We start from the raw sequence: 13,278 nt of genomic DNA on the forward strand, positions 1-13,278 counted from the left end.
TCGGATACATGCTACAGATCACAAACTCCAGCCGTCGACCACATTACACTATTGTATACTGTTCGCAGCTGACTGCAGGTGTTGGAATGGGCCCTAGGAGAGAAAAAAATCTTTCCTCAGAATGAATAATTTCTGGACCTGCAAGAACAGAGCCATTTCCTTGCCCTTGTGATAGGTAAGCTTGCCAGCACTGCAGCTATGAATATATTCCTGCAAGTGGGCCTGAGGGGGCCTTGTATATTAGTGCGCTTACTATAGTGTCATTACTACACTAGTTGACAGTAGCTAAAAGATCGCAGTAAATGGTTACTGCAGTATGACAGTAGTTTGTCCTCGGCACTTTGAAAAGTAACTGCGGTAGTTGCCTGTGCAATCTCATTTTCTAGGAGACCTTCTAAGCAGTTATTTTTTAGGACTTCTTATACAGGTTTAGGGTTTTTTCCTGTATTATTAATACATAGGTTGTTTTTATAGTACATCTGCCAGGAAGATGTCAAAACCATAAATGATCTCTGGACCACACACAGCCATGTCTGCACAGAGTGTATACTGCCAATACTTGTGTTTTTGACAGAGATCTCTGACCTACACATGGTCAACACAACTCGAGTCCAAAGCGTGTGATAAGAAGAACTACCTCTTCAAGAGTACCATTACTAGTAACCGCACACTATTCAGCTGGAACAGGTTGACTTGCAGTACCTTTCAGTTACTCTATTATGTGCCTCCACACATTGCCAGTCATGTACCATTATATGTTATTATAGGGATTATGATCTATAATATAGTTATTCTGGTCTGGCATCCACTGTGTAAGAAGGGATGAGAAATTGTAAATGGACAATGGATTGTTTGCTTGTTGAAGTGTTTTGTGGTTTTAATGTTGTTATTGTTGGATAGCCAACCTGTGTAGTGGTGAATGGAGAAATATACCAGTACCACAAGACTTGGTTGAATGGCTGACTAATCCAGGGACATGAGGTAGACAACAGTGGCCTGGCCACTAGCTAACCTGTGTGTAGTTTGTGTTAGGTCCTGTGAGTAGCTTAGGCCCGATGTGTCTTAGGTCCTTTGAGTAGCTTATGCGTTGTGTGTCTTTGATCCTATCTGTAGGTGAGGCCTTGTCTTGGGTCCTGTAAGTAGATTGGGTGGGTATGTTTTGTTAGAAATTTAGATGTACTCCTCATGTAACTTATTGCCCTGTAGCACAAGTAACTGTTTATTGCAGTGAATCATAGTGTGCATATAGTTGTCCTTACAGTACTTTGGTCCATTGGACCATTGTAGTATAGTGCTAGTGTTGCATACCTGGTTTTGTAGACTATAAACACTCTACATAGAGACTGATGTTATTAGCTGTTCACATGAATTTCCAAGTGGATAATCTACAAATGATGTTATCTTTGTGACGTGGTCAAGATATTCTTTAGAGAAGACACAGTGATGGATGAATTCTCACTCTTCAGATTCTAGAAGGTTAAGGATGGATAACAGCTTCAATGTAATAGCTCTTTTAGTTCTTTATCTTTGTTGCATATAAAAATATATATCTATATATATTTTATACATGTAAATACATGTTATGCTAGTGTAACATTTGAAGTGTCTGTCCCCTCATATGGAATATTCAAATTTAAAAGGGAACAAACATTGCAAAATCCTTCTGTAAGGGAATTTCTAGTTGAGCAATTCTACAGAGGCTGCTGCTGCTGAAACGAGGAAGGAAGAGAATGACAGAGACAGTGAGTTATAAACTTGACCCAGTCCCTATCCCTGCTTACTTGCCTCAACCTAGGCAGTATCAGGGCAACTGGGCGACAGTCCCATCTCTGAATAAATGTTACATAGAACACGACAAGGCAAAACAACACAGAAGCAGAGTCAACAAACAAAGGTCAAACCAGAGGGACAAGTTTTACCAAATCGAAATGTAAAAGAGTAGTAACACGGGAAGCTAAAGGTCAGAAGTCATAATTACAATACAATAAGAGCAAGTAGAAAGCTTAGCAAAAACAAGTCACAATAGCCAGCAAGCAAGTGTGGGTAGATGACCTGTATATAGGAAGTCCAGAACCCAGGCCAGACTTGATTGGTAGACAGGCTGTCAATCACACAAGTAAGGCTAAGATTAACTATTAGAGGAACAGAGGGAAACAAAGGTGAAGGAGATGGGTGTGGTGGAAAATCAATTACAGATGTGAGGGAATAGGACAGTGTTCAGATGATACAAGAAGAACCCAAAGCAAGGAATGATAACTGAACATGCCTCCTGCGTTGCAGCATGCAAGAGGAGGGTGGCACAGAGGCCTGTACAGGAGGAGATGTTACAACTTCACTAAAGAAAGGTGTCTGTCTTTAAGTATTACTCTTGTGTTTGCTCCATACGCTCTACACAAACAGATTACTTTGTAATATAGTCTATGGAGAAGGGAGGGGGGGATAAAAAAAAACTTAAATGAGTAATTTCTGTTAGGAGGAGACTGGATAGAAGTTCTTAATAATCTATCCATGTTGTGGAATAAAACCGTTTTTATAGTGTCAGTGTCTCTCTGCTTTGATGAGCTGCCCTCTTCCTCTCCCTCTCCTCTCCATTGATATCTATTGCATGGCTTTGAAAAGTGGAAGGAGACAAATAAGAGAAGAAAGAAAACATTTTCTTTAATAAAGTATATTATAATTTGTTCCCTTCACCTTCACTACTGATTTCTGATACAATACATAAAACTATACTGACACTTTAGTTCTATGCAACCTCTCCTTGTCTACTGCTGCTTTTACCTGCATCATCTATAATGTGCACCTTCACATTACAAGGGATGAAGCTGCAGTATACCCCCTTTATGCATTAAGTGTCATTGTTTTGTACCCCTAGCATAAGTGTCATTGTATCTGTCCCAAACTATTATTGTGGGTGTCCCCTAAGTGTCACTGTGTTTTCGTCCTATATCACAAGTTTCAATGTGTCATTGTCCTATACCACATGTCAGTGCTTAACTTTTGAGTAGGGTTGAGCGATCGGGATCGGAAAAGCTCAGATTCTGAACGGCGATTGAGTAAATTTCACGATCGCGATCGGAATTTCGACCCAATCTTTTCCAACGGGATAGAGATCGGAGGTTATCTCAAGATCGTCTCAACCCTAAAAGTGACTTTTACAATAGAGAAGCATTGACTAGAGTTGAGGATCGGGATCGGAAAAGATTGGATTCTGATCGGCAATCGAGCAAATTTCACGATCGGGATCGGCTGGAAAATGATCAGAAATCGGATTTTAAAATTGATCTTGAAATCTGCATTTATGTCATTTATTCTGCTATATATACAGATATATAACGCCTCTATTTATAGAGTGTTTACCTTTTAACTCCATATTAGTTGACTTCTATCCATCTTCTCTCAATTTGCTTTGCAACTCAGAAAATGCAAAAAATAAAACCCCGACATGAATCCACTTTTATTAAACCCGAAAAGGTCATTTTTATTGAAGGTTTCCATAGCGACAACAATAAATTAAAAAATTTCCGAATTATGATTTTCAAGTCCGGGAGACAGATTTATTGGTATTGATTGAGGAGTAGCTTTAATCTGTTTTTCTGGTGAGCGAAGCTAAGGCACACGTGGTCTTTTATCATTATAATTCTATTTGCCATTTGTATTAAGTTCTGGAAAGACAAGCCGCTTCTTGGAAACTTGTATGAGACATCTTTCTGTTTTGTGTCAAGATAAATCTGAAGTCTATTCTGTGACTCTCTACATAGTCTCTGTTTTAGTACACTTCATTTTCATTCTCTAGAAACATTTGAAGCTTCAGAACAAAAGAAGCTAAGAAAGAACAATTTGTACAATGGTGTTCAGGGCTGTACTGTTTGAACAATGTTGTGCTCACAGTGCCTTGGAAAACTAATGTATTCATGGCTGCTGATGCCGTACCATGTATACAAATCATGTGCAATGCACTTCATATATCCTGTGAAGACATGAGCGCTCACAATGATTTTTTTTCTTTTTTTTCTAACTGCCAGTAGATATAGAGCAGCATAAACTACAAAGAAATATGTCCTATGAAATATAAATGCCCCCTCCATCCTAGTCTTTGTGATAGATGGAACAGCACATGCTTAGCAACAATTACAGCTAAGGACGGTAGTTTCACGGTCTTCTAATTTGGTTATTGAAAGAAAGTATCTCTTACATAGTCCTTATAGGACTGTTATATCTTTCCCTGGGTTGTGTCTGGTTTTACAGCTCAGCTCCATTTAAGTGAATAGGCCTGAACTGCAATTTCAAACATCCTGTGGACAGGTGCAGCACTATTTTTGAAATAGTGCCCTTGAAGCGACTAGGGAAAAGACTATTTGTCAGTTGCATCCTGGGCCTAGTTAATAGAAGTTTTGCAGACTCCTGTATAGTTGAACTTTTCACCTCACTCCCTCACCCCCTCCCCCCGTTCGGGAACTTTCCAGGGGAAGGAGGGGGGAGCGGAGTATGTTAATGAAAAGGGGGAGTCTCCGGTATATTACAGGGGTACGTGTACGGAGACTCACCTTCTGCCATTTGTCCTTGATGGTGAGAGGAACCCCCGCCCACCCTACCCTTGCGGTGGTTTTTTGTTGTTTGGTTTGTTGTCTAGTTTCTGGCTGGTTTTTTCTTTGTTTTTCAGTTGTCACAGCGGCGGATGTTCCATGCCCCTTGGCGATAAGAAGGTTGGCCTACATGTCCGCTGTACCACAGCGATAACATTCGGGAGGAAGATTGGAAGAAGGAAAGGCGGGGCATGGAGGTTTTTTCTGGGTTTAGTTTTGTTTACTTTCATAAAGTATTTGTTTATGGTTGAATTTTTTCAAATGTTTACAATATGTTAATATAGAATAAAATCGCTGTGGTCAACCCACCTTTTACCAAAATTTAGGCGTTTGTGGTTTGTTGTATAAAGTCAGCAATAAGGTCATGGTTAATCGACGGTATGTACAAATAGTCTTCTGTCAAACTGCACAATCCTTTAAAAGGAGCACTGAACCTAGAAATTAATGGTAAACAAGAAATATAGTTGTCCTCACTGTTTTCCAGTGTGCACTATTTTATCCCTGACCCTTACACAAACCGCTCTATTAAAATCCTACAGAAAACACAGGGTTCTAATATTCTCCCGTTGGGGTACATCTTCAGCTGGTGTACGGCTAAAGGGAACAGGACTTAGCAAAGGAACAGGGTCTTTCGATCTTATTTGATTTTATTTCCAGGAGGAACAAAGGGATAAAGATCCTTATTTCCCAGGACATCAGATACAGTAGAGTTGAAAGACCATCTTACAGGTTTGTTGAAATTGGTGAATTTCAACAATTTTTCTCTATTCTGTATAGAGCCTTAACAAGCAGAAGCTCTTGCAATAGCAGACTCTGCTCTTCTTAGAATACAATGGAGGACTAATTACCTGAATGGTCACAATTTGTTATAACTTTTGTCTAATTCTAACTTCTTCCATTCAGATCAACTGATCACTGCAGCAATTTAAATATTGAAGGGGTTTTCCAGGCAATTTTTTTTTTTTAAATAAAAGGTCAGTTAGTGCTATTAATACAGTAGATTAATATGTGCACCCAAATAGCTTTAGCAGTGTTTTGCATGATTTCTGGGTTTCTCTGGAAACTCATGGCATCTACTGCATTTGTTTACGTGGGTATCATCCTGTTCTTTTTTCCTACAACTACCATGCTGCATTTCACTTCATTAAGAGATGACTGACACTAGCCCCCCTATCACTCCCTCATACCCCTCCCTGTTACCATAGCTAGCTGCCCACTACTAGCCCTTCCCAACTAACTAACTCAACCCATCACTCCCACCCCATCATACCTACCTATCTTCCTGTCCAGATCTTCTGAATGGAACGTCACTACCTTCTGTGGGGCCAGCTCCTCCACCTCTTCTTGAGGTTCCAGTGCCTGTGCAATAGAGTTGTCGTGCCGGCGTGGGCAGGCGTGAGAGGCTGGTAGATGTCAAGAAGAGGAGGAGCTGGCCCTCCAGAAGCAAGTGATATTCCATAACCAGAAGATCTGGACAGGAAGACAGGTAGGTATACTGGGGTGGGGGAGTGGGTCATGGGGGGTTAGTATTGGTGACGTTCCGTTTCTGGAAACGGGAAAATGGAACATCACCAGCAAATCTGAAAATCTGCCTGGGGCGGTCACATGACCGCTCCTGCAATCTAGGTATACATGCATTTTTTTGTAAAGCAATTAAAGAGGATCTTTCACCTCCTGGGCACATGCAGTTTTATGCACTGCTAGAAAGCCAACAGTGCGCTCAATTCAGCGCACTATCGGGTTTCACGTTCTGTGCCCCCGGTGAAGAGCTACTGGTGCCGGTACTATAGCTCTTCATTCTCAGAAGGGCGTTTCTGACAGTCAGTCAGGCACTCCCTTCCTCACAGTAGCATCTATTGCGTTGTACTGTGGAGAGCGGTGAGGAACGCCCCCGCAGTACTCCTTTATGAACGTGTACTATCAGTAGGGGAGGGAGGCATTTCTCACCGCTCTCACAGTACAGTGCAGTAGACGCTGCTGTGAGGAAGGGCGTTCCTGACTGACTGTCAGAAACGCCCTTCTGACACTAAAGAGCTATGGCACAGAATGTGAAAGCCAATAGTGCACTGAATTCAGCGCACTATCGGCTTTCTAGCGGTGTATTACACCGCATGTGCGCAAGGATGTGAAAGGTCCTCTTTAATTTAGAAGTTATACGGGGGGAAGGTGTTTAGCTTAGTGAAGAAATATAATTGTATCCCTGAAAACCCCTTTACGGTTACTTGTGTGTGATAGGAAGACCCATTTAAGACTAAGGCCCCAAGTTGCGGAAACGGTGCTTTTTTGTTGCAGGTTTTGCTGCGTTTTTTGTACCAAACTTAGTACTCGCTAAAAAAGGAATGGGATATATCTAGGAAGTTCTTATACTTCTCTCTTCTGCTCAATCCACTCCTGGCTTTGGTTTTAAAAAATACAACAAAACTGCGACAAAAAAGCAGCTCTTCCACAATGTAGGGCCTTAACCTAAAAAAAAAAAAAAAAAAAAAAAAGCCCGTTCTGGAGCAATTTCTTAAAACTTTCAATTGTTAAAGGAATCTGTATTCTTTCTCAAAATGTATGAATCACGGCTAGATGTTACCATTCCATTTGTCAATAAGTTGTGTCCTCGCACCGTCATTGTGGCAAGTAAAGTTGCTAGCTGTAGCCATGACAACTAATAGCAATAGAGCATGGTTTGGTAAAATAAATTCTTTATAGATGGACTTAGTTTGATTGGTCACAAGTTGGAATTTATTTTTTTCCAGTATTCACCAATAGGATAATACAAGGAAAGTCAACTTGAGGACCCTTGTTGCTTAGCATGACGCATTGGTCATATACGTGGGGTGTTTGCTGAAATGTATTGCTAACCACATTGCTAACTTCTGTTTTATCATATATCAAGGCACTTGAGTCAGGTAAAATAATCTCATACATGTGAAACAGAGAATAACCCGGCGACAAGGAACAAAAAACTGACTCAACATTGCCCTTTCCCTCTTTCTGCTTTCTGTCCGCACAATGTCTCTTCATTACTTGTCACAAACAGGTCTGACTGATATCGAGCGCCTTATAAATCATTTTCAATTGAATCAAGTGCTCTCTGCCCACACATACATACACACAGCAGTGTCAGGGGTTGTGATTCTCCTATAACAACAGAAGCCTCCATATGTTGGTGTACGATGATAAAAGCCATAACTGATATAGATAATCCATTATACATAATTAATGGTTATTCTTTAAGATTTGGTTTACATATGGAATTGACAATAATAATTTTATTTATATAGCACCAACATATTCCATAGCACTTTGAAAATCAGAGGACATATGAACAGACAATATGAGACATTACAATGGGACAAATAAATAAACATATCAAATAATAGGAGTGAGGGCCCTGCTCGCAAGAGTTTACATTCTATAAGGAGATAGGGGGACAGAAGGGGGACTTGTTTGCTACAATAGTCCAGCCATATTTTAATAGAAAACGTTAAGTAACTGAAGCTGTATGAGGCCATCACCTGCCGATATCTGTAAATAGACAGATACAAGGAGTGCAGGGTAACATATAGATGGTGGGGACAGGATCTGAAGAACAAAGAAGGTTTGACGCCTCTGCACTCTACAATGCGATCAGGTCATGTGATAATCCTGCCTAAACAGATGTGATTTTAGGGCAGTTTTGAAGCAAAACTTTGGTCAGTGATACAAAGGACGGAGCCACAAAGAACTGATTGACTAGATCGCCATTTATTCTTTAGAAAGAACATCTCTGTCTCTGGAAGATTTAACATATCCATAAATTACATGGACAGCTCAATAACTTCAACAGGAACTGTGATATGCTTCATTTACCTTGTGACGGTGCCAAAAAGGGACCATTTCACCATCTGGCCATGGCTGAAGTCACCTGTGGGCACTGTGCTCCAGTCCTTGCTTGTAGGGACTAATCGCACTTTAAAAAAACTCTAAATCTTGCTGTCTACCCCTATAGATGTTCTGCACCTGTAAGCTATTTAAGGCTAAGGCCCCACAGGACGACCCGTAACTATAAAGCGCTGCGGGAAAAAACGCAACAGGAATGCATTGCGGTTCTTCCCACAGCACTTTAAACAGAAAGTTCGCTGAGTTTTCCTCCACGGACTTGCTATTACAATTATATCTACGGGAAGCCGTCACCATTTCTGTAGATATAATTGACATGCTGTGATTTCCAAAACCGCGCCGGTTTTGGAATTCGCAGTGAGTCCACACTGCAGTTTTTACTGCAAAGTGGGTATGAGATTTGCAAAAATCCCATCCACTTTGCAGTAACTGTAAAACGCCACGATTTTTCCCACAGCATTTCCGTCGTGGGCAAATCGCAGCGTTTCCGGCCCATGGGGCCCTGGCCTAAGGCAGCTTCTCCCACTGGAAAATGTCTGAGCAAAACAGTTTGTGTCTTGGTAGATCTAAGTTTGGTGACATAATTGACCCACATCTGCTTATTGTTACATTGACCCACTTAGTGCTAGGGTTAATTCAGGACATGGACCTCACTGATATCACTCTGATTGACATCCAAGAGCTGCTCAAAGTTGTCATTCATCAATGAATCCACCAGGATCAACTTCTGCAATTTAAGCAAATTATTTCCACCTATCTGGCTGTGCCTGTCACTGCATCAACATAAGCTTCATCACAAACTGCCTCAACTTCTTCTCAGTCTGCACCATGACCTCAAGGTGGAGGTTCTTGGCTGCATCACTTGATAACTCCATGCTATGACTGAAATTCTAAAACCTTTTGTGGATTCTTGAATTGGTACACTATCCATTTTGAGCTACAAGGCCACCAATTTCCAGATGACTGATCAAACGTTTTCATTATTACTTTGCTGGAGGAATGCTATCATACACAACACCTCTATGTAAGCTTGAAGATTCCCTAACTACCAACCTGCATGAGCTCCTGACCACGTTCTGAGAGGTGTTAATCTCCTGTACCTGTAGGCTACTTAAGGCAGCTCCTCTCACTGGAAGATACTTGCTGGAAGTTTGTTCCAAGCCTCAACTAATCTTTCAATGCAATAATATTTGATGACATTGCTTCTGGTCTGCACCAAAACTAATTGTAGATTGTGCACTTCCTTCCTAAACATTATTTATACCTTTGATATATTAAAAGGTTTCAATCATGTTCCCACCCCCTTTCTCGTCTTTTCTCAAGGTTATACAGAACATAAGTCTCAGAACTTCCTGCTAAACTACTTACTATGTGTGGTGGAAAAGGTCAATAAAAAGATGTATCCTCAAAAACGCGAAACTTTATAATATAGGAGGTCATCTGTCATCTTTATAGAATTCCTTTCTTTAGGATAGAGAGGAAAGTGATTACAAACAGGGTAGCGAATTACACAGAAACACCATTGATGTGTAGGGGTGCTGTGTAATGCATCATTTTCCCTGTGGAGGAGCTGCAGGGAATAGCCCCATAGATTCCAGTTGATCGCTGGGATTCCCATCCCAGTAGGGAATCACTTTGTGAGCAAATTACTGTCAAAGCACTTCTCTAACAAGTAGCGATTGTCCAAAAAGATAGAATTCATTGAGAATAGAGTAGATGCTGGTTATTTTCAGGTAGAACACCAAAGCTTCTGAGCTTTAGTGTAGCAAAGTGCCATTAGCATTCTCTGTAACATTATTTCAATAAATATGGCATATCTTTGCTAACCTTGCTAGTGAAATCTTCCTCATAAAAGCCTAACCTGGGAAATACATCACACTTTGTAACCATGGGTGCTATTACTTTACTACATTGTGAGAACATTTTACTTAATATGTACTGATAAAGTAATACACACACCCTTAATCTTATCAGTTAGAGAATACAGCAGATAACATTTGTTTCAATTCTGCATGCATAATAGATTCTTCTAGCCATATGTTGCTCTCATCACACCCATAAAAACATTACATTAAAATCAACCAAATATGATCAGTTGCATGCAGGGACTGGGTTCTAAATGTATTGGAAAATCCCATGCGGTATTATGTGATTAAATCTATATGAAGTACAACCTAAAAGTAGTTAACTCACTAATATTCTTGTAGGTGATAAATGACTTGGTAGTTAAATGTTTTACTGCTTGAAGACACTCCTGCAGCTTCTTAATAGTTGTACAATACCCACCCTGACACACACATTTATAGGATATGGCTATAGTAAAGTGTATCTGTAGGGGTTGGGATTCATGGCTGGTATTGTGTCTCAGTGCTCTTTGGATCACTGAACTCAATCTCTAACATTTGTGACAATTAGTTTACCGGGTGAGCCCAATTAAAGGAAAACTACTTAAGGCTAAGGCCCCGCGGGACATTCCACAGCTCTAAAGCGCTGCAAGAAAAAACGCGGCGGGAACGTATCGCGGTTCTTCCCACAGCACTTTGATCAGAAAGTTCACAGAGCTTTCCTCCGTGGACTTTCTGTTACCATTATACCTATGGGGAAGCTGTCGGCATTTCCGTAGATATCATTGACACGCTGAGATTTGCAAAACCGCGCCGGTTTTGGAAATCGCAGTGTGTCCACGTTTCGGTTTTAAACACAATGCGGTCATGGGATTCACATGAATCCCATCCACTTTGCAGTTACTGTATAACTCCATGATTTTTCCCACAGCGTTTTCGTCGCAGGAGAATCGCTGCTTTTCTGACCAAAGGGTGCATTCACACTGAGTAAACGCTAGCTTATTCTGAACGTAAAACACGTTCAGAATAAGCGGCGTCTAAAGCAGCTCCATTCATTTCTATGGGAGCGGGGATACGAGCGCTCCCCATAGAAATGAATGGGCTGCTTCTTTCACTCCGTGCAGTCCCATTTAAGTGAATGGGGAGTGTCGGCGTGTACGCTCCAGCATGAGCAGAGCTTGCCGTATACTCCGGCACTCCCCATTCACTTCAATGGGACTGCACGGAGTGAAAGAAGCAGCCCATTCATTTCTATGGGGAGCGCTCGTATCCCCGCTCCCATAGAAATGAATGGAGCTGCTTTAGACGCCGCTTATTCTGAACGTGTTTTACGTTCAGAATAAGCTAGCGTTTACTCAGTGTGAATGCACCCTAAGGCTGAGGCCCCACATTTTGGGAACACTGATTTTTTTTTTGATTTTTTTTTTTTTGTTGCAGATTGTTACATTTTTTGAGCCAAAGTAAAGAATAGATACAAAAGATTGGGAAATATACAGGAAGTACTTATACTTTTTCCTTCTGCTCAATCCACTCCTGGCTTTGGTTCAAAAAACCGCAGCAAAATCTGCAACAAAAAAAATCTGCATTTCTGCCATGTGGGGCCTAAGAAGGACGTTTCACATTATTAAACAGGCCACAAGATTCAGTCAGTATGGGAAAGGAAAAGGATCTCTGGTACTGAAAAGCCTCAAATAGTGCAATGCTGTGGACAAGGTAATGAAAACATTATATATTTCAGAAAATCTTAAGCCTGATCATCATACATTGAAGAGATTTGTGGCTGATTCAGAACACAGGGGGGTTTGTGCAGATAAAGGCATAATGAGGAAGGTTTCTGCCAGATAAATTCATTGGACTAAGAGAGCAGCTGCTAAAATACCCTTACAAAGCAGCAAACAGGTATTTGAAGCTTCTGATGCCTCTAGACTCTCAGAAACCTCAAGGTGTAGGATCCTCCAGAGGCTCACAGTTGTGCATAAACCTATTCTCTCCCCCCCCCCCCCCTTAAATAATGCTCACAAGCAGAAATGGTTACAGTGGTCCCAGGCATTGATGAAGACTACCAACCCTGAATGGACCAGATGGATGGAATTTTGGATGATTGTTGGATGGCCACCATGTCCCAAAAAGGCAACAACATCAGCAAAGAGTTGGCGGAGTCATGTTTTGGGCTGGAATCATGGGGATAGAGCTGGTAGGCCCATTTAGGGTCCCTGTAGGTGTGAAATGACCTTTCTTCTGTGGTACATAAAGAAGAACTATTTCTTCCGTTGCAAAATCATCTTCATCTATGACAATGCACCATTTCATGCAGCAAAGAATACCTCTGAGCCATTGACTACTATGGGCATGAAAAGGGAGAAACTGGTCTCCCAACCTCAAGCTTATTGAGAATCTATGGAGTATCCTTTAAGCAAAAGCTCTTTGAGGCCCAGTTCACATCAGCGTTCGGGTTTCCATTTGGGGAGTCCACTTGGGGACTCCATCTAGTGGTCGCTGCAAGATGCCAAAATATTAGAAAACTAGTAAGTGACAAGGGTGGAGTAGAAATGCCATTTTCATTAAAAAAAAAAAAAATTACATAAATGGTGAACAAAAAGTCACCAACATGTTATTTGAAATTTTAATTTTAATAATTTAATAAATTTCCCCCTATGTATTTGCAGTTTTTAAATAAATATTAGGAAATTAATGTTCTCCTAATTTTCCTAGGGTTCATCATGGCATCCTGATTCTGAACAAGTTAATGTTCTGTATACATATGAATCTAGTCTTTTTGGTTCTTGTTCAGGTTGTCTTGGTATCGGGTACCATTAAAGGTGATCAGCATCTGTAACTGCATCAGTTAAAGGCACAGTTTGTGTTATGGAATCACAATGTCATCTGTCAGATCTGCTCAACTTCAGATGAGGTTGTCTTCTGTTGGACCTCCTTGGCTATGATGAACTTGGATGGTCAGCCTGACTCTTAATATATACAGG

The sequence above is a fragment of the Leptodactylus fuscus genome, chromosome 7 (genome assembly GCF_031893055.1).
Source record: "Leptodactylus fuscus isolate aLepFus1 chromosome 7, aLepFus1.hap2, whole genome shotgun sequence".
Taxonomy (NCBI): Eukaryota; Metazoa; Chordata; class Amphibia; order Anura; family Leptodactylidae; genus Leptodactylus; species Leptodactylus fuscus.